Source organism: Ambystoma mexicanum, chromosome 5q, assembly GCF_040938575.1.
Source record: "Ambystoma mexicanum isolate Mex_15411 chromosome 5q, UKY_AmexF1_1, whole genome shotgun sequence".
NCBI lineage: Eukaryota > Metazoa > Chordata > Amphibia > Caudata > Ambystomatidae > Ambystoma > Ambystoma mexicanum.
In genome coordinates this window covers 722,062,215-722,088,274 of record NC_090933.1, presented here as the reverse complement: position 1 = coordinate 722,088,274, position 26,060 = coordinate 722,062,215, and the positions used below count along the sequence as shown (strand labels likewise).

The following is a 26,060-nucleotide window of genomic DNA, read 5'->3' as shown; positions in this document are numbered from 1 at the left end:
CCCCATTGCCCAGTAGATGAACAGCAAATGTGGGGCCAATAGAGTAGCCCTGGTGCTTTTTGAGGGGGTCTCTTACTATACAAATACGCTGGATAGTAAGAGACCCCCTCAATCTATGTGTGCACACTATTGTAATTTCAGTAGTTGTGCAGCAAACTAGAAGACATCTGTGTCAAGGAGTTTGGCCGCTGGGGGACTGCAACCTCTGGCTCTTCAGATGTTTTGTACTTCAACTTCCATCATCTCTAACCAGCGCAGTCAATGTTGGGGGATAAAAGGACTCCTAGTCCAAAACATATGGAGACATGCAGGTTGCAGACCCCTGCAGGTTGGCCATAGTCACATTACATTTAGAAACCACAAAGGCAAATGCAGAACACATTTGACTCTTAACATTCCTTCTACACAGCACCCTACATCAATGATGACAGACACAAATAAGTAACAAAACCTGTACAGTTTCTATTGTTGCCATTAACATGATTCCCTGTTATATGCACTACGTTGGTATGCCATTGACCCTCTATGGGCATAGTCAAATAAACCTGCCCTTTCAATGCATTTTTGAAGCAGGACAAAGTTTGCCCAGTGCTAATTCCTTTCCGCATTATCACTAGGGCAAACTTTGCCCTTTTGCTAATACGGTGCAACTTTGCGCTTGCACTGGTGTAAAGCTTCTGTAATCTGGCCCCTGATGGGAAAGTATTATAAGCACATATGGGTTTCGACCTCAAAAACACCTCTCACCACCTCGCGCTTCACAAACATCTGACATGTTGCGGCTGATGGAAGAACTAGCGGATTGAGCATAATGACGGGTTCATTAGATATATGCAAAAAGTTCAGAACACAGCACCTTTTCCAGGCAAACAATAACACTCGTCTTAACTGTGCAGAAAAATAAGCCCTCATTATGTAGAGAAATGTATCCAGAGTCTTGTAAAGAGCCATATCTATGCCATGTTTATCAGCAATTTTAAAATTGGACAGGTTTATCAGATAGGAACAATAGTTTCCAATCTTGCCCTTTTTTTCAACAAGCAAGAACATGTCTTTTAACAACTGATGGAAGCATTTCGGTCAAAGTCCTGGATCAAAGGTTTTTTTTAAAGCAAATCCCTGAACTGGACATGTGTGCCCGCATTGAGGCTGAATCATCTGGCATTTCTACAATCCTTCCGAAAGGACAGACAGCTGAAGTTTGACTCCAGTACACTTAAGGTCAAGTCACAGCAAGTGCAAATCTGCACCCCAGAAGGGGCATACTTGCATGCAAATGCCAATATCCTTTCATGGGCCACATTCAGGAAAGCACAGTGCAGCCATTGGTCTGATGTGCATTATAAAATATAAAATCAGTAAAATAGTAATTTCAAGTTCTTTATCATGTTAAACAGCAAGAGGCTTATTTTTATCCCTGCCCCACAAGTACACAAGCAGCGGTGCAAAGAGCGGACTTAGGAGACAATCTTTAAAACAATGAGCATGCATGCACAAAGACATGGCCTGCTTTGGGCTCTTCTTTCCATCCTTTATGCCAGGCTACTGCTGGGTTCATAAGGCTTTCTCTTTCCTGCTTCAGGATTACACAAGCGCGCACCAAGTCATCAATAGTTTCCACCCTCTCATCCCAAGGTCTGTGCGCTCTCTGATCACGAGTAAACCTGGCCAGTGTTGGGAAGGAGATGGTCCTTTCCCACTCCCTCCTTGTCGCATTTGCGGTAAATAACCCACGTATAAGTCAGGAGGGGAGACACATCCACCCCCACAGTAAATACCCACACAACATAACATAAAGAATTACATGTATGACATAGCTTATGCACCTGCTATGAGACGCCATCTTTTACTAGGCCCGAAAACCATCCATCAGTAAAATCACAGCTCTCCCATCCCCAGAATATCACAAAGGGACCAAGCCATTCACACATTACATCAGCTCTGCGCCAACCTTGTTCTCATGTAAGACCATCCGCTCGCTTTCCTTTCAATATTATGATTCTCTAGTATCATTCTTGCACAGAATACACTTGTTGAGAAGCGCGGGACAGGAACAGGCTGCAGCACAAATGCCCATTCATCTCCACTAAACTGCCCATGACCCCTTACCCTCCACCCCACCAGACCGGAGCTCGCCTGCCCCAACCTCACTATTCCTTTCATGATAACCATCTTGCCCCCTCAGGCTTCGACCCTTCCAGAACACCCACAATAGGCCTAATCCAGGGCAGCAATATATTCTTCCAAACAATAACACATGTCCGTCCGTATCATAGGGGACCAGAGGGAAAGGTAGTAAACTAAGCCCACCAAAGGGGCATGGAACGCACAAGGTGCGGTATCAACGAAGCCCTGAATGTGGAGGTTGGCATGCCCAAATATTATCTCCCCTTTACAAAGAACCTTTGTCTCTTGTGAGGTTCAGGTATTCAACAGTCTTGTTGTTTAGCTGAGATAGCCAGGAATGTTTCTCTCTTGTTTGACCTGACCTTCACTGTGGAGATGAGTCCAACTGACCCACGTGCCACAGGATCGACTGGGAAGCAGCAGCCAATTAGAGCCAGGCAACGCCTATAGAGCAGGCTGTTCCATATGACCACTCCAATCAGCACTGTGATTTTTGACTATATGTAGTGATGTCATCCATGATGACATTATTTTTTATAATGTGCTACCCATGTAATTTTTGACAGCGCGCTCTCAGTCAGCAGAGTTCTTTGCTTGCATATAACTTTATATAAACTTTGTTATCCTTGCAATTTCTCTCTTGGTCTTATTCCCCCTGATGGGGTGTGTAATTGTCGGGACACGTGTTGAGGTTGTTGCCTTCACCAGCAAGGTCTGCTGCAAGATTGTGATGTTGATTGAAATTAAATTTCATAAAACCTTTTAATAGATTCCCATCAGACATTTTGGTCATGTTTTGCTGTGTATGAAATATTTATAACAGTCCTAGCTGTCCCCGGCCACGCGTTGCTGTGGCTCAGTCTGGTTAAATGGAAAAGAAAGAAAACAGAAAGCGCACGTTTCTAATATGTTTAATTTCACAATGCTTGTGGGTATACAATATTTTTGGTTGTTCCATTGTCTGTGCAGGTATGCTGGCTGTAGAACACGCAACATATAATGTCCATGTGAGAAGCAATCCGTGTCTAGATCTAAACCGCACAATTCTAACGATTGGCCTTGAGCTTTGTTTATGGTGATTGCAAACACAAGTTGGCATGAATTGAGCTGTTATGATTTCTGCGCCGAACGACGTCATTAAGAAGCATGAGTTGTATTTCCTGAAGTTAGATAGGACATGCTTTGATTCGGCGGTATATCCGGCAAGCAAAGTTTTTAATGGCTCTGGCGGTTCTCCAAGTTGAGGCAGTTTAATTTTCCCAGCGGCGCAACATATTCCTTTTGTTTCTCCATTAAATTTCAGAGCCTTGCAATAAGGACACACTTCAGTCATTGTGCCGATGAGAACATGCTGGCTCAAACTATAATCATCAGTTGGGTTGTGCCGGAATGCAAGGCGATTGTAATTGCGTGATTGCTGAGCACGGAGTCGTGTTTGATGCTGATCTACTGTTTCTCGTTGACTTCTTTCTGCCACTCTCAGCCTGTCGCGTTCATTCTGTTGAGAACGAAGCAGATCTGAAGCAACTTTTACGTCCAACAGATGGTGCTGTTTTTCAGTAAAATATTTAGTATAGCGTGTGTTGCTTTTACGTCCAACAGATGGTGCTATTTTTCTGAAAGAGTATGTTTTTATCTCTCACAGGTGTGACATCTATGTATAGTAGGTATATAGAAATATGTGCCTATTTGAATGCAATGTTGTGTCAGAATTTCAAAGCAATCGGTGAAGAACTTTCGGAGATTTAAGATTTTGAACAAACAAACATTTACATTTTTATTTATATAAATATATGTTCCGGCAAGCACACAAGATCTTGTTTAATTGTAAGAACAGAGGGTTTACTCTTACACATTGGTTTAGGTTCTGCAGAATTCATATGTGCAAGATCAAGCGGATTATGATGATCAATTATTTGCCAATAACCTGTAGATTTTATTTATTGTTTTATTCATTTTATTCTGGGTATTCACTGAGTTCCCACCATGCTGTAATACACAATAGGGTGCTGCAAATCACTGGGGCTAATGATATACATTTAACACGCTAGATGCCCATATCATTGGGCAGACACATTCAATCTTTGTACCCTATGGTTACCAAATCCTCTCTGGCAAGTTCCGGCAAGGGGTTTCATGTCACTTCACCGACAGTAATTACCTTGAGGTAATTTACTTTGAAGTAATTACTTAGAAATGTTACTTCGATTGTTTTTTTTTATTTGGGGCCCCCCACTTTTCCTTCACTACCTGTACCCCAAACTTTGCCCAACCCCCTTTCTACCCTTTAATGCACATATTTTATTCTAAGCAATTCTGAGGTAATTACTTCAAAGTAAATTATCTCAGAGTAATTACTGGTGTTGAAACCACAGGATACGCTGGCAAGGTCCTTTGTCAGCATTCAGTAATATGCCCCAGAATGTTAGACAGGACTGAATTTCTGACCTCCAATCAGGAAATAGGCTTGGCTCACAATGTCTCAATTGCATCGCATTAGCACATATTATGTACCCCGAATTCAGCTTCCATGTTTATTAGAGGAGGTAACTTGAGCCTAATAGATTCATGCCTGGGGTTGAGTGACAGGCCCATCTACATCTTGTCAAATAATCTCAGACCCCAAAATAGATGTAATGTTACCTTGATTCAACTCTATGGGCCTCTTTATAAGTGTGCCGGTCTGGAAATAATTACGGAAAAAATGCCGGTAATTCTGGCTCTGGCATTTTTTACAGACGGGCATACTGCAAGTTTGCCAGAGGGGGCCAGAGGTCTCCTGCCAGGCCTGACCTGCCAGGAGCTCAGGCCCCTACCAGAAGATAAATGCCTTAATCACCAGCACCGTTACTAACAGTGCCGGGGATTCAGGCACTCCATCCCAAGGAGTCCTTTGTGACTCCATGCGGTTGGAAACTTACCGGCTCTCTGCCGCCCGAAATATCTCAGTGATACTAGGATATCAGGTGACAGAGAAGGGATACCTGTAAACGTATAATGAGGGCCTATGAGTTCAGAGCTGGTAGAAGACAACAGTGATAACATTATTGACTGCAGTATATCTAAGGCCTATGCCTCGATATGAGATTACTCCAAATTAACAGGAAACACGTCACTGAAACACAGTGCTTTTTAAATACCTACTGAGGTAGATATATTAATGGTGATATGCCTATTTTGACTTCATCTGCGATTTCAAAATTTGAAAAATTGGAGTTCTATTGGTGGGAGAGGTATAGAAATGCTTCTGAGGTGGCAGTAGTCCATTGAATTGTTGTCAGGTGAAAATAAATTCTTCCTGTTGGCCCTTCCATTGCAATTGTTCCAAACTGTGAATGCTTTCCTTTTCCAGGAATCATAATGTTGTAATGGTTTATCGAGAGGTCACCCCCAACATGGGAGTTCCTTCCCTCCCCAATCAAGGTGTCACCCAACAAATTGTTAAATGTCAGTTCTTTATTCAGACCTATTTCTGATTCATCTCATGCCCCATGGAAGCCTCCCCCTGAGCTACCAATGAGCCAAGAACCAGGCAGATGTATAGGAAATATATTTGTATTTATGTGAATGATAGATAATGGAGATCACACTAAAACAACACATAGCTCCTTCTTTGTGGCTCACAATTAAACTTCTTGTTACATAAATAAATCACACAAGTTGGTTGGGAAAAAAAGCAAATCACAATACTTTACTTTATCCCAATTTCACTTCCAGAAATAATCAACGCTGGTCAATGAACAAAATCAATGTATATCTGCAGTGGAAACAGTTGATTTGAGGAATGCCAGGCGTATGACGCGCAAGGGCTAAGGTATTAAAATGTACACTGATCTGAGACTAGTGCCAACCGCTGCTGCACCAGAGTGGAACAAGTAGGCTCCTCACGCCTATTCACACAAAGTACAAAAATGAAAAACTGTGGTTCCACTGATATGGTGCGCTGCTTATATGAGAATTAGAAGCGAGACACATTAATGGAGCAAATATTACTGCTGTTAATCAGATGACTGAGACAAATGACGGGTTTATAATAGAATCCTGTATTATGTCTTAGGATAAATAGCTGAAGCTAGTCTGCGAATCGTCCGACGCTAAATCGGTCTGCTTGTATGGCGCCATACAAGCAGACCGATTAAGCGGTGGACGATTCGCGGGTACTCAGACCGTTTATTATAGCAGAGACTTTTTCCCTCTACCAACTGGCATCATTTATATCCGTATCTATCGGACAACCTTTACAGGACTAGTCCTCAGTCGTGCTTTGAGAAAGACCAAGGTACAGGTCGAAACACATGTCCGCAGACTAGCTTCAGCTATTTATCCTAAGACATAATACAGGATTCTATTATAAACCCGTCATTTGTCTCAGTCATCTGATTATCAGCAGTAATATTTGCTCCATTAATGCGTCTCGCTTCTAATTCTCATATAAGCAGTGCACCATATCATTGGAACCTCAGATTTTCATTTTTATATCTTCAGTGCTGTGCAATTCTGACTTTCCTACGTGTTTAAAAGCCTAGCCGTTTGGTTTCCAGATTGGAAGAGACACACATGGCAATTAGGATTTCAACCACAATTTTGCTTTAAAATAAACACAGGGTGATTTAGCAGCTTGTTATTCAGACCCCACCTCCCCACTTTGGTCAGTGTTGGGGAAATCGGACAGAAAAATTGGGATGATTTGGGAATTTTGGATTTTAGAGCCCCTTCACTTAAAGGCATGTGTTGGGGAAGTTGGACAGAATGAAATTGGGATATTTAGGAATTTTAGATTTCAGATCCCCCTCTACTTAAAGGCTGGTGTTGGGGAAGCTGGGCAGAAAGAAATTGGCATTATTTAGGAATTTCAGATTTCAGACCCCACTCCACTTAAAGGCCTGTGATGGGGAAGCTGGACCAGTGCGATTATCCAATTAAATTACAGTCTATAGTTTTCCAAACACACGGGGAATGAGCTTTCCTAATTTTGAATTTGATCACAAATGTGGTGGTGTTCTGCCAAGTGGAATTCATTAAATTCATTTTTTTAGTTTAATAGGCTAAGGCTCTATACAGTTGTGCCTTCCCCACCACCAACCCCACTATAAAGGGAAAGGATTTAAGGCTAACAGACTCCCCAAACTTTTAGTTCCAAATGGCTCAATTCTACTTACATTTAAAACTTCTGTTTAAAGTTCAGGAAAGCCAGCTGCATTTCTGGACCCTCTTTGAGGAAAGGGCAGGGGTCTGGTCACTCCACTCTCAAAGATGGTCCCCAGCTCTTCGCCATAGGGGCCAATCAGCTTTTAGGCATCCCCAGCAATAGACACCTACATCAAGATGCAATTTCAGCAATCTCCTTTGGTGTTTCCTTGCAGCTGTCAGGTGGTCATTTTTAGCAGCTCTCCTCTTCCCTCATAGAGCATCCACTTTATATACCAGGCCATCAAGATTTCAATGTTGGGCAGTGCCCTGCAAGAATTCCTGCACCTTTGATTGGTCCTTCACATTCCTCTCCAACCCCCAGCCCATCCCTGTCTAAGGATTAGCTCAAGAATCTAGAACATAAATATTGCAACTCCCCTTAGAAATTCCCCTTTTTTCTTATGTAAACTTTAGCCAAAAAGTAGGTATATGGCAAAACGTTCTGCTTTACTAGTAGATTCCATAATGTATATATATTCTGATTCAGCTAATCCGGATGATTAGCCGGCTTGGGAACCCATCCCAGTGACTGCCGGGGTTTGCCCCCGGCTAGCTCATGCCCACTTAAAGCACTGGCTGCAGTCTCACAAAAGCCCCGAAATCTAGACCTGGCAATGTTGCAACCCACTAAAAGAACTAGCCCGTTGTTCCCAACAGGTAACCCTAAATGCATTCCTGCGTTAGTAAATCCCAACATTTTTATAATAAATGTTACTAAAGTTGAAATACAAAGACTTCCTTGTTTTCAAAACAAGTTTCAAAAGTTAGGAAAACCAAACGTTCTTGATTTCAGTAAAAGTAAATACTGAGTGCTTAATCATCACACTCAAAAAATATTCAAACACCTATAGAAAATCAAAGTCTTCTCTTTGATTCTTAAAGTGCATACAGGTGGAAGTAACTCACATATACAATAAGTATGGTGAAATCACTTAAATTCATAAAAAAACAATAATTTCCATAACATAAAACAGCTTTAGTTATCAGTCCTAGAGGTATATATGGCTGACACTTATAGCTGCTGGCGAGTTTCGGATGGTACATCCATTCTCAAGGCTTTCAAGCTGCTTTTTCACTGAAATAATTCACACTCCTCTGTGAACCTAAAAAGTGTAATATACTAATAGTAACCTTTGAATAACGTGTGTCTGTATCTTAAGCCGTAACATTATAAATTACTGACTTCTTTAATTCACTTCATCAAACACGTTTGTACCTGAAAGCAAACAAACTTCAATCAGCACCCAGTTCCATTGGAGATGAGCATTAATGTAAGTGCAACATTTGAAACAATAAATGCACACAACCGCATCCACAATTTCTTATTGCACCGGGTCATATGGCGAGAAAGAACCTCGCAAGGGTAGTGCTTTTCAAGCTGTAGTGGATTAAGATGGAAACGTGTGAACCCTCCCCTATATGAGTTGCAATTGCCCCTCACTCCTCACCTAGTTACCTCGTCACAAATATAGCAAATTCTTAAGGGACCAGCGGGCAACAGACCCAAGAAACCACTTGGGTGCCCTGTGTCTGTGTTATAAATATATATGTGCCGAGCAATATATATGAGGAAGCCTGGAGAGGTGCTCCTGCAGGTGGGAAAGTTTAGCACTAAAAAAGCACCGGCCAACTCACCCGAGCACAGAATCAAACCGTGTGTTGCAGATCGGCTGCAGGATTGGACGGGGAGCCTTACAGGCAGGGGGTCCAGATTAACATTAGAACGTGTGAGCTGCATCATGGAGTGTGACCCGGTGATTACCCCATCTTTGTTTTCCTTCTCGGATTGGAATGAAGAATTCTAAATTCCGAACCTATATAAATTGTGTGACAGCCATCTTCTCTGATTCATTGGACAGGCCAAATGCCGCCCGTCCAGGATGCCATCTGTGCTGCCAGGCAGTCCTTGGAACATCTGGCCATACGGGCTTAAAGCAGATTATTCCTGCGTTTGCACTCTCTTCCTTTAAACAGCTTAAGGGTTGCTGTTTAAATAGTGCAACATTCAATTTAAAACACATAAATACCAGTACAGAATCAGACAGAAAAATAAAGCCCCATCACGTGTAACACGTATTGAAATGCTCCTCCAGATTTGCATTTCCCCCATATTACTAGGTTCTTTGACAGATGTGTATTTAACATTTCTTCTGCTTGGCACTGTGCACTGATAACTAGACACTGATACAAGCGTGCGCTATAAAGCACACTCCATGTTTGACAGCTGCTGTATGGCACTGGTGATTAATGACGTGGGGAATGTTACTGAGCTTTGACCTTGAATCCCATCACGTGATGCATATATCCACATGCTCTTCCGGATTTGCATTTTCCCCAAATTACTAGGTTCTTTGGCAAATGTGCATGAAAGCTTGGTTTGACTGGGCACTGCACGCTTATATTTAGAAGCTGAGCAATCCATGTGTTGTAACCCATGTTGCAGGCTGGACGAGAAGTGCTGTGTGCATGACAATGCTCCTGGGCTTTGGCTCTGATTGGTTGGAATGTGACTGTTGAGTGTTAGAGCTGGTTGGGAGTGCATGCTCCCTTTGACTTGTCCTGTTTAACTGCTATTTTCATTTCCTGTAATCAGAAGAGCTAAGAATAGTGAGTTTCTGAGATGGGGCTCAGAATTATTTCTGAGATGGGGGTTTTCCTGGGGCTCAATAAAGTCCCCTGCTAACTCAAGCCTACCAGACTGCTAGAAGGCAGGGATTTTTTCTAAAGCCTGAAGCTCTCACGTGCAAGCGAGAACTGGAGACTCTAGAAAAAAAGCCCTGCATTTTCATTGTGTCACCTACCCCCTACAAGGCACCCCTTTCATTAGAGATGCAGAGGTGATGATCCCTGCATCTTTAATGAAAGTGGTACCTAGCAGGGGTTTGGTGACACAATGAAAAGGCGAGGCATTATTTTTGTAAAGCCTGATGCGCTTGCGTGTATGCAGAGCTTTAGGCTTAACACAAAAAGTCTTGCCTTTTCAGAGGGCAACAGGCAACATTCAGGTGAGGTAAGTGTTGCCTCTAAATTGCGGTGACTACCCACTATCAGGCTGCGCCCACTAAGAGCCCCGGCTCGAGTTTCAGGCCACTTAAGGCACTGGCTAAGAATAACATCTATCATTTTTTTCCACATCCAAGACCACCGAGACCCTGTTCCAGATTGTCATATTACGCTATCGCTAAGTCATTAATAGCGCAATAATGGTTTATTCGCTAGGTGGGCTTGTTTCTGTTACGGCGCCCAATTCATTCTTTCACCGTCTTAATTTCTGCTGCAAGTGCTGTGTGTGCCCTCGATTCCTTTTCACATCATAATGCCATGAAGCACGTCCTGCATTTGGCGATAGTATTTTTGCCGCAATTCACTTTCCATTATTAGCAACGAATTTTACTTTAGGAACTTCCCTGTTTGCTCGCAGACCAGTTAGCCCGAGGCTCATTTGGTCGTAAGATTTTTACCACATTTTACAGCAAACTATAGATGGGTGCGGGGTTCAGTTATTTGGAAAGGTAGGGGATGCGGTAGGGGTGGAGGTGGAGTTGCGGGGAAGGTTTGCAGGGGGTGGGGGAGGGGTTCTTCCCCTGCATTTTGTTTGGTAAAAAGTTATATTTTTGTCGATCAAATGGCCCTCAAGAAAATTGCTAGGAAGAAACATCACAAATCTGTGGCCCTTTTTTTACTTCATATGCAGCAATGATATGATAGGATATTTATAACGCGCCTAATACCCAGAGGTTTCTAAGCGCGGACCCGCTCCGTGTCATCTTGCTTCCAAGGTAAGCATGTTGCCCCTGAGCCATCCTCCCGAAGACTCTGTCCACCAACTTTCACTAACTACAAAATAATGGGGAAAGTAACGAGTAACGTCGTGCTGTTATCTCTGTCAAATGCTGTGCAACGCTAGCAACAACAATTAAAAAACACGCAAAGTGCAATGCAGGCACAAGCGCCGTTCATGACTTGAATAAGCCACCTGACCTGAGAGGTCATTGCACAATGCAGTTACATTGTTATTTTTGATTGCGCCAACAACATATCTTGTGTTTCTTCATGAATGACTTTGGCCTAGTCAGAGAAACAATAGAAGGTTCATACTTTTCATGGTGTTATAGAATGATGTCTATTCCATGCAACGAAACCTGGAGTGGAATAAAGGATTGGGGAAGACCCTGAGAAGCGGCCTCCTCAAATGAACAATGCACAATATGCCCCGCCACCAGCCCTGCGCGCTGATGTGAGCCTATCCGGTCAGTAACAGGATCCTTTGGAAAAGATCCATCGGAACACGTGCTCCCCAACACCAACGCTCCAACTCACACCACGAGCTGTAGAACATTCCCCGATTCTCATTAATCGGTCCTAAGGGCACATTAAAGAGCTACCCTGAGGGAAACAGGAAGCTGTGGAATGGAAAATGAGGTTTTCTTTGTGGAGCTTACAGCATGGTTATCGTTGCCAGGGTAACCTCGTTCTTGGTATGTTTGTGTTGCGAGCAGTCGCTATGCAGCAAGCCTGCTTTACAGAAACACTTACTATAGCCTATGCTGTAATGTTAACATGCACTTTTCTAAAAGGACTAATGCACTTGAAATCCAAATGAATTTAAAATAATCAAATCAGAATGTCAAAATGGTGGTCTCCTTCACTATGTAACGACACTGACGTAATGTCATCTAATGAGAGTCCCCTGTGTCACCGACTGATTAAGGGGCTTCTGCTAATGATCAAGGATTGAGAGTAATCATCCTATTTGCACATTCATTCTTTTTGTAAAAGTAGTATTGAGCCTTGACATTAGGGGAGTAGAGAGCGAGATTAAGCGGGACATATAATATACCGGCCACCTTTCAGAGAGCACTGCAGTGCCACTTCCTTCCCACGTAGTGTGCTTTCTGACAATAGTGCCCTGAAGGTGACAATGCTGATATAAACTCGTATCAGTTTCATGACTGCAGCATTGGTAGTGTAGAAGATTAAAAAGTCTATCTGGAAAAAGGGAGCAGGCATGAAGAATGCTTCGAACCTCTGCTGCAATGGTTTTTTCTTATGGACTGTGTTGACCCAAAGCCGCTTGTGTTGGCCTACAGTAAGACAAATATAATAATATGATCAGTTGTACAAAGCATAATGTTATATCTTAACAAAGGAATGCTTGAATATACATTTCTATTTTTGCTCTACAATGGCCTACACCTAAAGCACACTGTTTGATTGAAATATGGTCTATTATAGATTGCCAGGCTACAAATGGAAACATACAGCATAGGTTACCATAGCAGTCAGCAACTAAAAGGTAGGAGCAAAGGGAACACCTGCAAAATCCATGGTCAGTCATATTCCAACCTTGTGACCAAAGGAAGTTGTATCTCCTTCTCCCCAGGTGGTAAATCCCCCTTCCTACCAAAGCGGTCACCTACCAAAGGACCGAGGTCATGATAAGAATGCATTTGTCTTAATAGGCACAATAGAATTATGTTGCAAGATTGCACAGTGATGGGAAGGCTGATCACTTTCACAGATCTTTGTTCACTTGCCAGTGCCCCAGGGCAGTATGCTCTCCCCTCCAGACGGCAACCACCCCCACCGCCACCATCAACTTGCTTACAATTGACATCTCCTGAATTAATATGAGGCATGTGGTGTAATTGGGGGCAGGGGGCTGAAGGTGCAGTTAAGCAGTGATTACGCAAGACACCCAGCCATCAGCAGCATGCCATGGAGAGTTTATCTTGAAAGCGTGGATAACACCTTCCAGGACAGTTAGTGCACCGGAGATCAGATGGCAGAGCAAAGAGAGAAATAAAACCGAGAGATGGGGGTCAACCCTCACCTGTACAAGAAAGAGACCTTCGTGCATGGATGCTACAAAGGATTTTCAGGCTGCTGGTCAACATTTGCCCCACTTGAAACACAAATGCAGTTAACACAGAGTAAGGTGGGAGACAGATGGGCAGAGACTAGCCACACATGTAGGGAGATTGTTTATACCTTGGAAGACCTGAGTGCACGGTCAAATAAAGTCAGCATCTGCTGGAAAGAGCTGTGCAGTGTTTTCAATACTTTTATATTCAGATACATTTTGAAAAATGAGCATGGAAAATAAATAATAATTTTAAAAGCATTTTGGGGCTGATATTATTTATTGTATTCAGTTTAAGGGACCAAGGACTACAATTCCATATTCCATATTGAGGAGAAAAGACAGCTCAGACTGCTGTAGTACTTGTGTGGGGAGATTAGTAGCAGCTAGCCACAGCCGAGCCTTTGCCAAATATGTTTGTGTTTGGGCTGATCTGACCGCTTTGAAATACTGTTTTTGGCTGATCCTTTTTCGAAAATAAATCTAAACATTGAGTGGACGAACATTGGTTGACCAAAGCGGACCCAAGAAGGGAGCTATAGATTAATTTGGACTAACAATGTCCTTTTGCAGCACACATTACAGGCATTGGGTCTAGAAGGGAGAAGACTTGGGACCTACTTGAAATATTTGAATTCCTACTAATAATGACATTTTCGGGATTTAACCAGTTCCCCTAAGTCAAACATGCTCTGCCTGAATAGGAGAATCAAGTGTTAAGACTCTGGTTTCTAGTATGACTTTATTAGCAAAGACTTAACTTAATGTGGGCTGAAACGATTGGCTGACCAGAATAAACAAAAATAATGAAAGGAAACTATTCGTGATGCAGAGTTTGATCCTGGAAAACAAACGTCACAACACCCTATACTAAGAGATAATATTGGCGAGTCAACAGTACTCAATATTCTTGTGTAGGTGCCTTTGTTGAATGGCTGAAAAAATAACATTTCAAAATAAACTAAAAGTAAAGCAAGCGTAATGAGGCTCGAACCCAGCACTCTTGGCTTCTCGCTTAGTCCCCGGGGGAGTGTTCTGACATTTGGTTCACCAGTGCTCTTGCCGAGACGCGCGCCCAGAATGGTTATGTTTTGGACCGCAATGCGCCTGCGTGTGCTGTGGTTGGGGCAGCCATCGGCAGGTGCTTTGACCCCTGTATAATGAATGATAAGGAGACACCTGGCAGTGAAACGATAGGCAACATCTTGCAGGGCCGTCGCAGTCCTGCATCAGGGATACTTTGGGGCCCTTTTATTTCTACCCATACACTGCATATATCTTTGAGTCAGCTGCCCTTACATAGAAAAGCCAAGCAACAGTGCTTCAAATAAGGATAATGTGATCCCAATTCATCAAATTCGCTGTGTGTGAGACACCAATCTGCTGCCTTAGGCATTATTGTGATGGCACTGGCATGGATTTCTGACTTTACATGAGAACAAGTAACAGCAGGAGCAGATCCTGTTTCCCAGCAAATGTTCTTTGGTGTAAGGTAGTGAGAATAGCAGAGAACCAAGGATGGAAAAATGACAAGCATATGCCCAAATATTATGATACCAAGAATGTGTTGTCACTGGTATATGTCCTATAAATAGGAATGCCTGCTCCCACCAGGGCTTCTTTCAATGTGAGAGGTTCTTATGATTTCAGCAATTTCTGTTCTGTTATGAATAATACAGGTAACTTGCATTTAATGCTCTGTTCTGTTTGAGTAATTTTAAGCCTATAGTTCGTAAGAGTCGGGTGACTTTTGTGTTACTCAGATGAAAAGGCACTTTGCAAAAAGAGAAAAAACTAAAGCTTTGATAGGCTAACTAATATTTGGTTGATAACTTTCAAGAACACAGTGATACTTTCATCAGGTTGCTGTAAAATAAGTGGAAAAGATCCACCTTTTTAGGCAAGAGCAGTCCATTTACACTTCACTGTGCATGAATGGCAAACATGCACATGATGGAACAAGCATTGGTAAAGCCAACACTTTGGGCTTTTGGGTAGGCATGGGATAGGTGTTTGCTAGTCACTGATATAATGGTATTAACTGGCAATAAAATCAAAACAGCTGCAAAATGGAAGGATTACCTGGGAATATGCTGTCAGTACCGGGGACATGCTTATCTAATACCACAAGGCAACACTGTTGGCTTTGTCGTGGCTTGTCATTAACAGGACTTCAGTACATGCAACAGACATAAATATAGTGCAATTGTGTAAGCCATTTTTATTACACCAGTAGGCATTTAGAACTGCAATTAAGACATTAACTCTCAGCAGACTGCTGTGAAAAAACCCAGGCTGGTTAAAGTTTGATATTACTGCTTGATAGAGCAATCTCAAAGAGATCCGAGGAGGATGTGTTTAGGGCGGGGAGGGGCAGGTAGTCGGTGGGCATGGATACAGGGATTACCATGGCCCTGATCCATCGATGGCTGGGTAAATAACCAAACGTCACCCACAAGCTCAATATCCCTTCTTACATGCCATCTCCATCCTAGTTGTACCCCAAGGCAATAGTTTCGGCTTATAGGTGTCACTTGAGTAACACTTAATAGCCCAAACTAAAAAGAAAAGTAGGAAACATTAATGTATGTGTGTTGCACACAGTATGATTGCAAGTTACATTGTGTAAAAGAGAAATGCAGGTTTCGTGAAAATGGCAAACATGGGACTTATATACTGTGTATTGCGTTCAGCTATCTTCAAAGCTGTCCCCTGCAAAAGGGGGGGGGGGCAAGATAGTCAATGCGCCTTCTTGTAAACAGCCTTCTTGCCTCGTCACAGTCACATCATCATACACCAACACTTTGCCTTCTTCCACTGTGTAATCTTCTACGTGCACACAACATTGCAGAAATCCTGGCCCCAATTCTGTAACTTCCTCTTCCATTCCCTCCTTCATTTTCCATACTGCAACCTAGCAACCCTTTCAACATTCCATATTCTGGGCCAGTTTGAAATTAACTATATTTACAAAATGGAACTACAGATCTCTCACACTTCTTCTGTCATTATATCTCTTTAGTATGTGAGCCTACATTTCCCCCCAGGTTTGTGCACTTTCAAACAAATTCAAAAAGGACTCCATGCTTATTTGTAGGGTAGTTTTATAAAGCACAATTATAGACCCAAAGGCAGCCCGGCGCTATAGGAGAAATAAAATTGAGAAAGTGAGATGAAAGAAGTGTGAAGTCTACTTCAACATCACATCAGAAGGACTAGATCCTCAGAGTGTGAGACAAGAACGGTTTTTATAGATTTTCTGAATGCAAACAAATTAAATGTTTGTCTGGTGGTGGGAGGCAGATTATTCCAGAGTTTCCAGGCCATGTACCCAAAGGTCATACCACACATCCTTACTTTATTAAACTTAGGGAAGGAGAGATGATACAGATTTTGGGATTTCAATGATCTAGATGGTCAATAGAGCTTAGTCTGTCAACTAAAGGATTACTGTGACATCCATATACAATTTTATGGAACAAGCACGTTCATTTGAATGTAATCCTCTGTTTCACGGGTGACCAGTGCATGACACGCAGGCCAGGGGAGATGTGATAGAACTTTTTGCAATCTGAGTAGTACTCTCCCAGCTGTGGTCGGTAAACGTTTCAATCTGGAAAAATGTTTTGCGCTCAGACCAATATTGTCACTATTGCCAAAATCTAATGTAATCTGGATGAGATAAACACATTAATAATAATGATTTGGTGATTAAAAGTAAAATAAGGTAATATTCTCTTAAATTACCTGAACTGAAAGAAACAGGACAGACACTGAGGAAACGTGTTGGGTGAGGGACGAAAGATGGTGGCACTGGGCAATTCCCAGATGTTTTAAGACAGAACGTGTTATCCCAAGGGCAGGCATTTGCATTAGCAGTGAACACATCAGTCTTTGTAGGATTCACTTTGAGATAGTTAGAAACAATCTATTTCTTTACAGCCATCAAACAGGTCTGGTGGTTGTGAAACTTCTATTTCCAGGCAACTTCATGAACAGTTCAGTGTTATTCAAGAAAAATATGCCATAGCTCTTAATGATGTTGGCCAGAGGTGCCATAGAATTAATAAAGAGCAGGGGGAAAGGGCAGAACCCTGAGGAACCCCACATGTTAAAGATTTCTTTGGAGATGTGAAAATATTGAACTTACCTGTTTGTGATTGATTTGTTAGGAAGGATTCAATTAATTTCAAAACCTGACAACTGATGACCTGTGTATGCAAGTGGGACAACCATATAAAGTGAGGCCGACAGATCAAGTAAGACCAGAGCTCCAGCACCCCGTCTCTGACTTCCTCCTATATAATATCGAGCATTGTAGTGGTTACGATTCCCGTACTGTAATGCGGTCTAAATCCTGCTTGCATGTGGCCAAGTAGCTATTCCCTTAAAACAAGCAATTGAAGTTGGGTTAATGATATGCACTCTAGTTCTTTTGCTAAAAAGGGAACCTGGGGAAATTAGATAGACATTGTTTAGATCAGTGGAATTCAAGGTGGGTTTCCCAAGTGAAAGGTGGACAATCGCTTCTTTCCAAGTAGTAGGTACTTCACTGGAGATGAACAAAGTATTCAAAATATGGAGTATCTCTGAGAAGTCATAAGGAAGGATTGATTTAACTAATGTGGCCGTGGAGTAGGATATCATAGATGAGCCTGCTAGCTTGCCTTTGAAAGCTAGATGAAGCGGTGGTCCAAAGACAAGATTAGGGGAATAGTATGATTTACTGCTGTCTGAGTACAAGGGCTGTGTGGTATATGAGGCCAGACTTTGTTTAACTGATGTAATCTTATTCGCTAAAGGATTGGAAAGAGAGTCCACTAGTCTTTTGTGGGCCTCTTCATCTTCTCCAATACTGGTGCCGCTCAAGCCTGTCCAAAGGGCATGCATGGGCACTGTATAATATAGTCCTGTACAATTGTCTTATAGTTTCTCACAAAGCCGATTCCACTGGTGAACTATCTGAGTTTATGAATATGGAATGCATGAGCCATTGAAACCTGCCCCGTCCACCAGGAAAGACTTTGGAGTGCATCCTGACTACCCAGGGCCATTTTAAGGAATCTTGGGGCCCGGGGAACAGACTCCTTTGGGGCCCCCTCTGAACCAAAGAAATTCGGGATACAAAATCCCTGGTTGCCGCCCCCACATCGCAATCAAAACCCCCAGCTTGATATCTGTCTTGCAGCAATGAAAATATGCATGGGGTTCCTTACCAGTCTTCCATACCCTCTTCAGACTAGCTGGAATCTTAATAATAGACAAGGTTAGTTGTGTTCAAGCATAGGTACAGGAACATTTTTGGAAATAGCAGCCACGAGAACGGTGTAGTTCAAATGCAGGGCACAGATAAGTAGCTGCATGAAAAAGGCACACATACCCCAGCATAGATAGATGCCTCAGGCTATGGTTTTCAAGAGGTTTTGCGCTTAGTCCGCAAAGAACAAATTACTTTGTGGTGTGCAATATATCAATGGTCACGATTATTATATACAATTCAACACTGTAGGCAGTAAAACCATGAGTGAGACTTTTTTTGAAGAGCATATGTTTAGAGTGGCTCCTAGAGGCCAAACTCCCGATTCTCGGCTAGCTCACCTAGGTGTAAATTGCCAAAAATGTCAATTAGGTTTTACCAACTTGTTCGGTAATTAACAGCTATTATGATGGTCTCGGATTTCAGTGAGGAATGCACCAGTTCAGGAACCTATGCGCCCGTTGCCAGCAGTGGCTTGAAACAAACCTGGCAATCACCAGTTCTGTAAACAGGGCATTTGCACATGGATTCTGGTGTTACTGCTTCACATTAGTGACAGTGTAAAAATGTCAGACACACACACTAACTCCTTTGGTGGTGGTCCGCTTATTGCACTAATGCCATTGTGGAGAAGTGTGACCAGAGAAAAGAGGAAAGGTCAACCATCCCCCTCGCAGTCACAACCTACCTTACACATCTAACTAGACATGTGCCTTTGCACTGGGCTAAACCAACAGATTAGGTGCTTCTCAACAAAAACAAAATATCTCATAAGTAAGCCTGATCCTAATTGTGCTGGTTTAAGTAGATATTTTGCACATAATTGAAAATAACTCTGCAACGTTCCTATAATAACCGGATTATTGTTTTGTGGGGTGTTGGAGGGATGGGTTGGTGAGGATGGCTCCACAGTGCTACAGAAAACTTAAAACTAAATGGAATTCAAAAAGTGGTGTTTGGGCAGCGCTTTTGTTAAATTGCGAATGTTGTGCAATTATACGAAACTGCTGCTGAAAACTTGCAAACTGCCCATTAATTACAAAAACAGGCAAAATGCAGACCATTTGTGAGCAGTATCATCCTGTGTGCTGATGCCCAGGATCCCCTGAGAATTAGGACAGTACCTGGGCATCACGAAAAGGCGCAATGAGGCATGGTGTTTAGCACGCTCACTGCACCTTGAACAGAATTGGGCCCTGAAAATGTTCAACAGTTTACAGACTGGAAATGTGGACAAGTTAGGCAAAACAAGATTAAATGAGTTGCCCAGGATCACGCATGTTGGTTAAGAGGTGAAGCTGAGATTTTAGCCAAATCTGCAATTTCTGTACTTGACCACATTGTTTCCCAGTTCTTATCATAGAGCAAGGTGGAATTATTTGTGTTTCACTTTAATGAACTAAAATAATGCCTTATTGTTTTAAGAACTGACTTGGAAAGCATGCATTTCACATAATAACACAATATGAAGTATTTTAGGCAAAAGGACAATGATTCTGGCTTCATTTTCACTATCACCAAGGCAAGTATATTAGTACCACAATATTAATTGATGGAAGCGTTAACGGCTTCATCTGGGATTTTCAATTGTATTTTAAAGCTTTAGTATGTGCACAAGTACCTTTCAAATTGTATAATAAAGCAGACTGTTTTTAACCAAATGAGCAGACTAGAAAATATGTTTGCCAGAGGTCTTTGACATTTGGTTGGCTTGCTTCTGTCTAGAACCCCTTGCGCTCAAATGACGTACATGAAAAGAATGATCAGGCACTAGGCTAAACAACGCCATCCGTAAGTGAGAAGGCAAACGTTTTCACAGGAGACAGCACAGCACAATACAGTGGCATAAAATGATTTGTCCAGGATCAATGTATAATCAGCTGGAAAAGCCAGGATATGAGCCTCTACACTTTGGTGGTTCCAGTGTCTCAGGTTTGACAGCCTAATCACCTCGCCCTACTAACACTTTATGTTCCTCACTGGGAAGGGGTTACCAGTTTTAACAACACTCATTTTGAGGAACAATGCTCTAGACCTGCACCAGATGGATGCTATGTCACTTTCTAAAGCTGGCGCTAACTGGTTCACTTGTATTGCTGTGTAGCACACGTTAAGTGTTACTATCACAAAAGTATATATACATGCACATTTATCAACCTCAGACATAGGAAAGGTTGAGTCTGCCTTGCTGGAATTTAGTACTGTGATTTGGCATATGAACACAATCCTCTGTAACCAGTACCTAACAAACCGCCCCATCTTCTGAGCAATCATGGCACTCAAATATATCAATATGCATTTCAACTTTCTGTATGGCACATTATCTATATATAACCCACAGAAGTGTGGGAATACTACAGGTGTTGTGCTATAATGACTGGACAAAATGTGTATTACAGTGAACACAAAAAGCATTATAGGATTAATTGATGGGACCAAATGTACTGGTCAGCAACAGCCTGGCTGCACGTTTGGCACCTCAGCAGCGCACCATACATGGTATGGGTTATTTTAGTTTTGTAAAACAAATGGGCACTGACTGATTTCAATCAGGCAGCCATATGGGGGCCACCTCCAGGGTGGGGGCCCGGGGCATGTGCCCCTTTTGCACTCCCATAAAAACGTCTCTGTGACTACCTCGTCAACTATTTCCTTTGCCATGCTGCCTGAGACCCGGACGCTCTGCTGTTCTGTCCCCGGGTGGTAATATGATCTTGAATTCTGCCCAGCGATTCCACTCCAGAATTAGTACACCTATAGACGATACATACAAAACATTGACTTTTGGGCTGTTTGTGTATTCCGCACTAAAGACCACTGGACAGGTACTTGGCACGGTCACATGTGCTCACTTCTGGTTTTAATTTTTTCTCAAGCAGCACAGTGTACAAACAAAGACCCTAGTTCCACCACGAGGGACCCCTTTATTCCAGCAATCTGCACATCTGCACCAATGATCTTGACAGACAAGTCGTTTGAGTCATCTACCAACAGAATCAATTCTTGTGGACTGCCCTCCATCGCCTTCCCTTCATCTTCTTTTGGGGGTTCTGCCAGTGGAGCAGTGTTGCCACCAGCAGGCCGCCTGCTTGAGTGTAAACAGGATCAAGCAGAACAGGTAATTCTCCCACACAATGACAACCTTTAGCCACACGGTGCGCAGTGCCTCAACATTGAACTATGGCATTTGCCACCGTGCAGGTAAGATTGGTTCCTGGGCTCTTGTGTCAGATTACTCAGCAAAGGTTGGCTAGAAGCTCTGTTACTAGTTGCCACTTTATTCCTTGGTCTTCCCACTCAACAATCAGGGTTTGTTGTTCCCAGCAATCTTTTCTTCTCACGTGTTACTGTCAAACATCATTCCATCAATAGTTGCACACTGTGGCTTGTTGTATGGCCTGGTGTAATGTCAGGTCACCAGCCCCTTACAGTCATTCCCAAATGTGCTTACTATGTGTATGTACCATCAGTTCCTCTGCCATGGCCTCGTCTAGGAAAGCTCCCACATGGCACGTAGCAGGTACCATTCTCAAGACTGGCACGTTTCAATGTACAGATCCACTTATTACTTTCATATGTGTCTCAGTCGGTGTCTCTCCATAACCACGTTCACATTGTGTAGGCAGTACTTGCCCATGCATGCCACCATGCCTTCCAACAGGTTTAGTGGCTCTGAATACAATGGCACTGCAGTGGGTGGTGCAGTTGTGTCCCTGACTCCAAACAATACATGCAACCCTCGTCTTCTTAATTACTAAATAAGGTGGACCGTCAGTACTGTGTTAGTAGCAATCCTTGGTACAGTCCACGCCACCTCCCCGGCCCTCACCCCACTTTGGGTCTACAATGCATGTTATTCAGGTCAGGGAAGCACTCCCATAGCTGATGGTGACTTCCCACACTGCATTATGCATGTGTTTGCAATGTGCAATGTCACGCAGGTGCATGCATGAGATTCAGGCCACACGTGGTCTCTGTATTGCACGAGTTCCTCTGGCATGCACTGCTGTGTGCATTCAGTGCCACGTAGCTCTTTTGCTCTGCCCTGCCTCTCTGCTCTCCTGGCTGCTGTCTCACTTCGTGCGCCTTCGTTGTTCTAGCGACGATACGTCAAGTAACGTATCTGTTGCCAGGGAGACACCTAGGCTGGACCCTTCTTTTGTTTCGGTGCCATGCTACAGCAATGCCACCAATCCACTTCCCCGAGTGGACAGACACTGGGGAGAGCTCTGACAGGGTGCATGCACAGCACTGAATTGGACAGCTCTTGTTTTCTTCTCCCCTCTCTGACTTACTGTTATGGGGTCATGCTGACTTTTTTTGTGGGCACCATTAGGTTCGGTAAGTCGGCTCTCAGCAGTCTCCCTTGGGCAGAGGAAAAGGACTCACTTTGGGACCTCTGGGGGTTGTCCATAAGAGTCCATTCATATTTTGGTCACTTTATTCAAGCTACTTCTTCAGTGACCATGCCTACATGTGCGATTTGAGGTGTTTAATGCGTAAAAGGCAACAATAACCTTTCATCTCCAAACCCAGCAGCATATAACAGAGCATGCAACGCTTGACCTCATATGTTAATTGCCAGAATCCCTTTGTGGTGACTAATACATAAACCGTAGACAAGCACGTTGAATATCTAACTGGTTAGTATGAAACAGTTATCTCCAACATTATACTCTTCATAAACTGTGCGTATTTGCTTAATAATTACTTCCACAGTATTGCCGGTGACATGCATATGTCAAGATGCCACCATCCTACTTCTCATGTGCTTTCTTCTAGTTCATGTGCAAAGAGAGAAGATATGGTATATCCTAACACTTCTGTGTACGCGGGACAATGGGCCTCATGACACGTTTTCCGCTCCGGCAAACTACGTGTTTGCTTGCCGGAGCCACTGTGCCTGACAGGTCTGACCCTGCCGGGCACAGCGGTCACAGTAAGCAAACCCGTCACGGAAGCACTGGCACCGTTAGCAACGGTGCCAGTGCTTCCATGTCACCCCTCCCATAGAGTCCTAAGTCTTTTTGTCTGTGGCTGGATGAATGAGATCACTTGGAATGTTTGATTACACAGTGCATGTGTCAACTTTATCTGTCTCTTTGAATGCACTTAATGGCTCCTCCCTAAGACCTAGGACCACACCCCCTCCACTCCCCACCTAATCAGAGACTGGGTGATCTTCTCCCCACCCCCTGTCTGCACTCCCAGTTGCTTATAGATCACTTGCTGCCAAATTGCCCAACCACCCCCATTGTTAGCTCGCCCCTTTTTTTTATCTCTGGTTCCCTCACCATGTCCTTCCCTCTCTCACTTGTAAAGTGATCCATTGCTTCCTGAAGCTAAGTCTGCGCTCAATAAATACCCTCATAATAAGAACAATGATAAAAAGCGTGCAAAAAGACGTCAACTGAGGGGCTTAGTCATCTGTTTGCTAGCTTTGCTAAACCTACCATATTTACCTTCGCAGCAGGTCTAGCCAGATTGAGTAGCCACGTCACTTCCTGCTTATATTCTTAGTGAGCCTATCAAGCTGGTCTTTTGAGACTCACATGCTGGAGAGGAAATGCCCGGGCCCAAACATAAGCACATCAGTCTTTCCAGCTAGATTTCCCCTTCATGTCATCGGCAAATGCTCCAATTGCCTTTTTGGAACAGATTTTAAATGTTAACTGAAATTGAAGAGAACCAGTGATCTTTTTCATGGGCCTAATCACCCTTTCCCTTTCCATTTAGATGGCCCTCTTCTTGCAATGCTTACGTAGAGTAAAATCTCATTAGCGGGAACATGAGACGCCCCATAAAAGAAGGTCTATTTCAGTCCCCGGAAGCATTCCGACAGGTGGAGGTAATTGGGGTTACTTAGCACCCGCAGAATACTTCAGAAATCTCACAAGTGAGAAACAAAACATGTGTTATTCATGGCAGGCATTTGTCTGTATAAAAGCCCAGTGCCATGAAATGAAATGTCAGGAAAAATCTGATTAAATGGCAACATCATCCCTCTGGGGAAGAAAGACTTCAATTAGCTCAAATTGCCCTAAAGTGGTTATTTCCGTCACCATTTCATTCGCCGCTTCATGCTATGAGCTACCCTTATTTTAGAATAACTACCGAAGACATGTCACCACTGCAGAGGTCCTCAAAAGGAGGACTTTTTAAATAGAGTTCTTTTGATGCATGGCGTCACTCCGCTCCCAGTTATCTAAGCGGTGAAGCATTTCTCAAATGACACATGTCAAGCTCCCACGATTTTAGACGTCTCGTCTTCTTCACGGGCAAATCTGACATGCCGTTTGACAGTATTTGCGCCCTTCCTCCATTCTGGATAATAAAGCTGACACTCGACTTTCAGGGGATTCTAGCAATTCGTTTCCTCTAGGTTTTTCAGTCGGGTCGGCCATTTTGATCATTAGCTGCTTAGACAGGATGGGAACAGAAGCTCTTAAAAGCTGAGTATTCTATACAAATAATGAATACTTTGGAGACTTTGGGTTTCTTTTCATTTTTAAGGTAAACATGAAAACTAGCCTTGTGCAAACTGCATGATAGTGCAACATTGCACGATTGCCGGAAAAAGAAACATTTAAAATAACATAATTTTGTTTTAATCCTAAAATCTTAAAATTACTGGCAGTTGGGAAGAAGGTTATAATACTGTAGGTTATGAAACTAACCGCCTTTTGTTGCAATGCTTGTTGTTAATGGCCAAAATAAATTTGGAGTTAGACACATTGTTTGGGGTTAAACCTTATAATTTAAACACTGTAGGTAAAATAACTAATTTATTTTAAAATGTGAAAAGAATTGGCCGTTTGGCATTGATGTACTGTACAGGTGTACTGAGGTGCACTGCAGACGCTGCGGTTTATACAGAGAGGGAGACCACAGATGGAAGGAGAGAGATCTATGTGAAAGATCGGTCTAATCTCAGCCTGTAACAAGGTAAAGTGACCAAGGAGGGAAGTATTATCAATACAGAACTCCAGCCTGACTAAACTTGCATACTGAACAAGCCATATTGATAGTGGGATACGTGGTTACATTTACCCTTAACATTTCGATTGAGATGTGCTGAATTGGAAACATCTCATCTTTCACCTCCTGTGTCCATCGGATAGGAGATGGTGTGGCTCACGCTAACATATGTGCCAGAAAATTGGTTGTTTGTCCTGAAGAAGGTTGCCATACAACGAGAGCACTATTGATGATGTTCGTTGAGAGCAACTGAAACACGTGTCGACGTGAGAAACTGTGGGAACAATACAACACAGACTTTTTTGGAACCCCAAATTGATGGGGATTTTTCTTTACGAATTGTGAATGTACAAAGACGCAACAGACATATGACTGTTCCTTTATGTATAGACCAGTTTTCAAAGAAATAAATGTTTGTGATAGGTTGATGATGACAGTATGAATGTGAATGAGTGAAAATGAATGAGCCACAATGTTTTATTGAATGTTTAATAATTGTTTTAGACTTGTGTTTTTGAATAAAATAAAAGTCTTGGGAATATAAACCAAGCCTAAAAAACTGTTTGTGTATCGCGCCATCTTTGCTTTGTCTACTAGTCCACTTCCCTTGTTGTTTCTGAGGTGCAGTAGCACATGGTTTAACTT

The 26,060-nt window shown here is 42.8% G+C and overlaps 1 protein-coding gene across 3 annotated transcripts in view; it reads right to left on the bottom strand.

Moving 5' to 3' along the window:
* KCNB2 (potassium voltage-gated channel subfamily B member 2) overlaps nucleotides 1-26,060 on the bottom strand; it is a 736,266-nt gene that overhangs the window by 168,408 nt on the left and 541,798 nt on the right. The gene's annotated exons all lie outside the window — the stretch shown is intronic.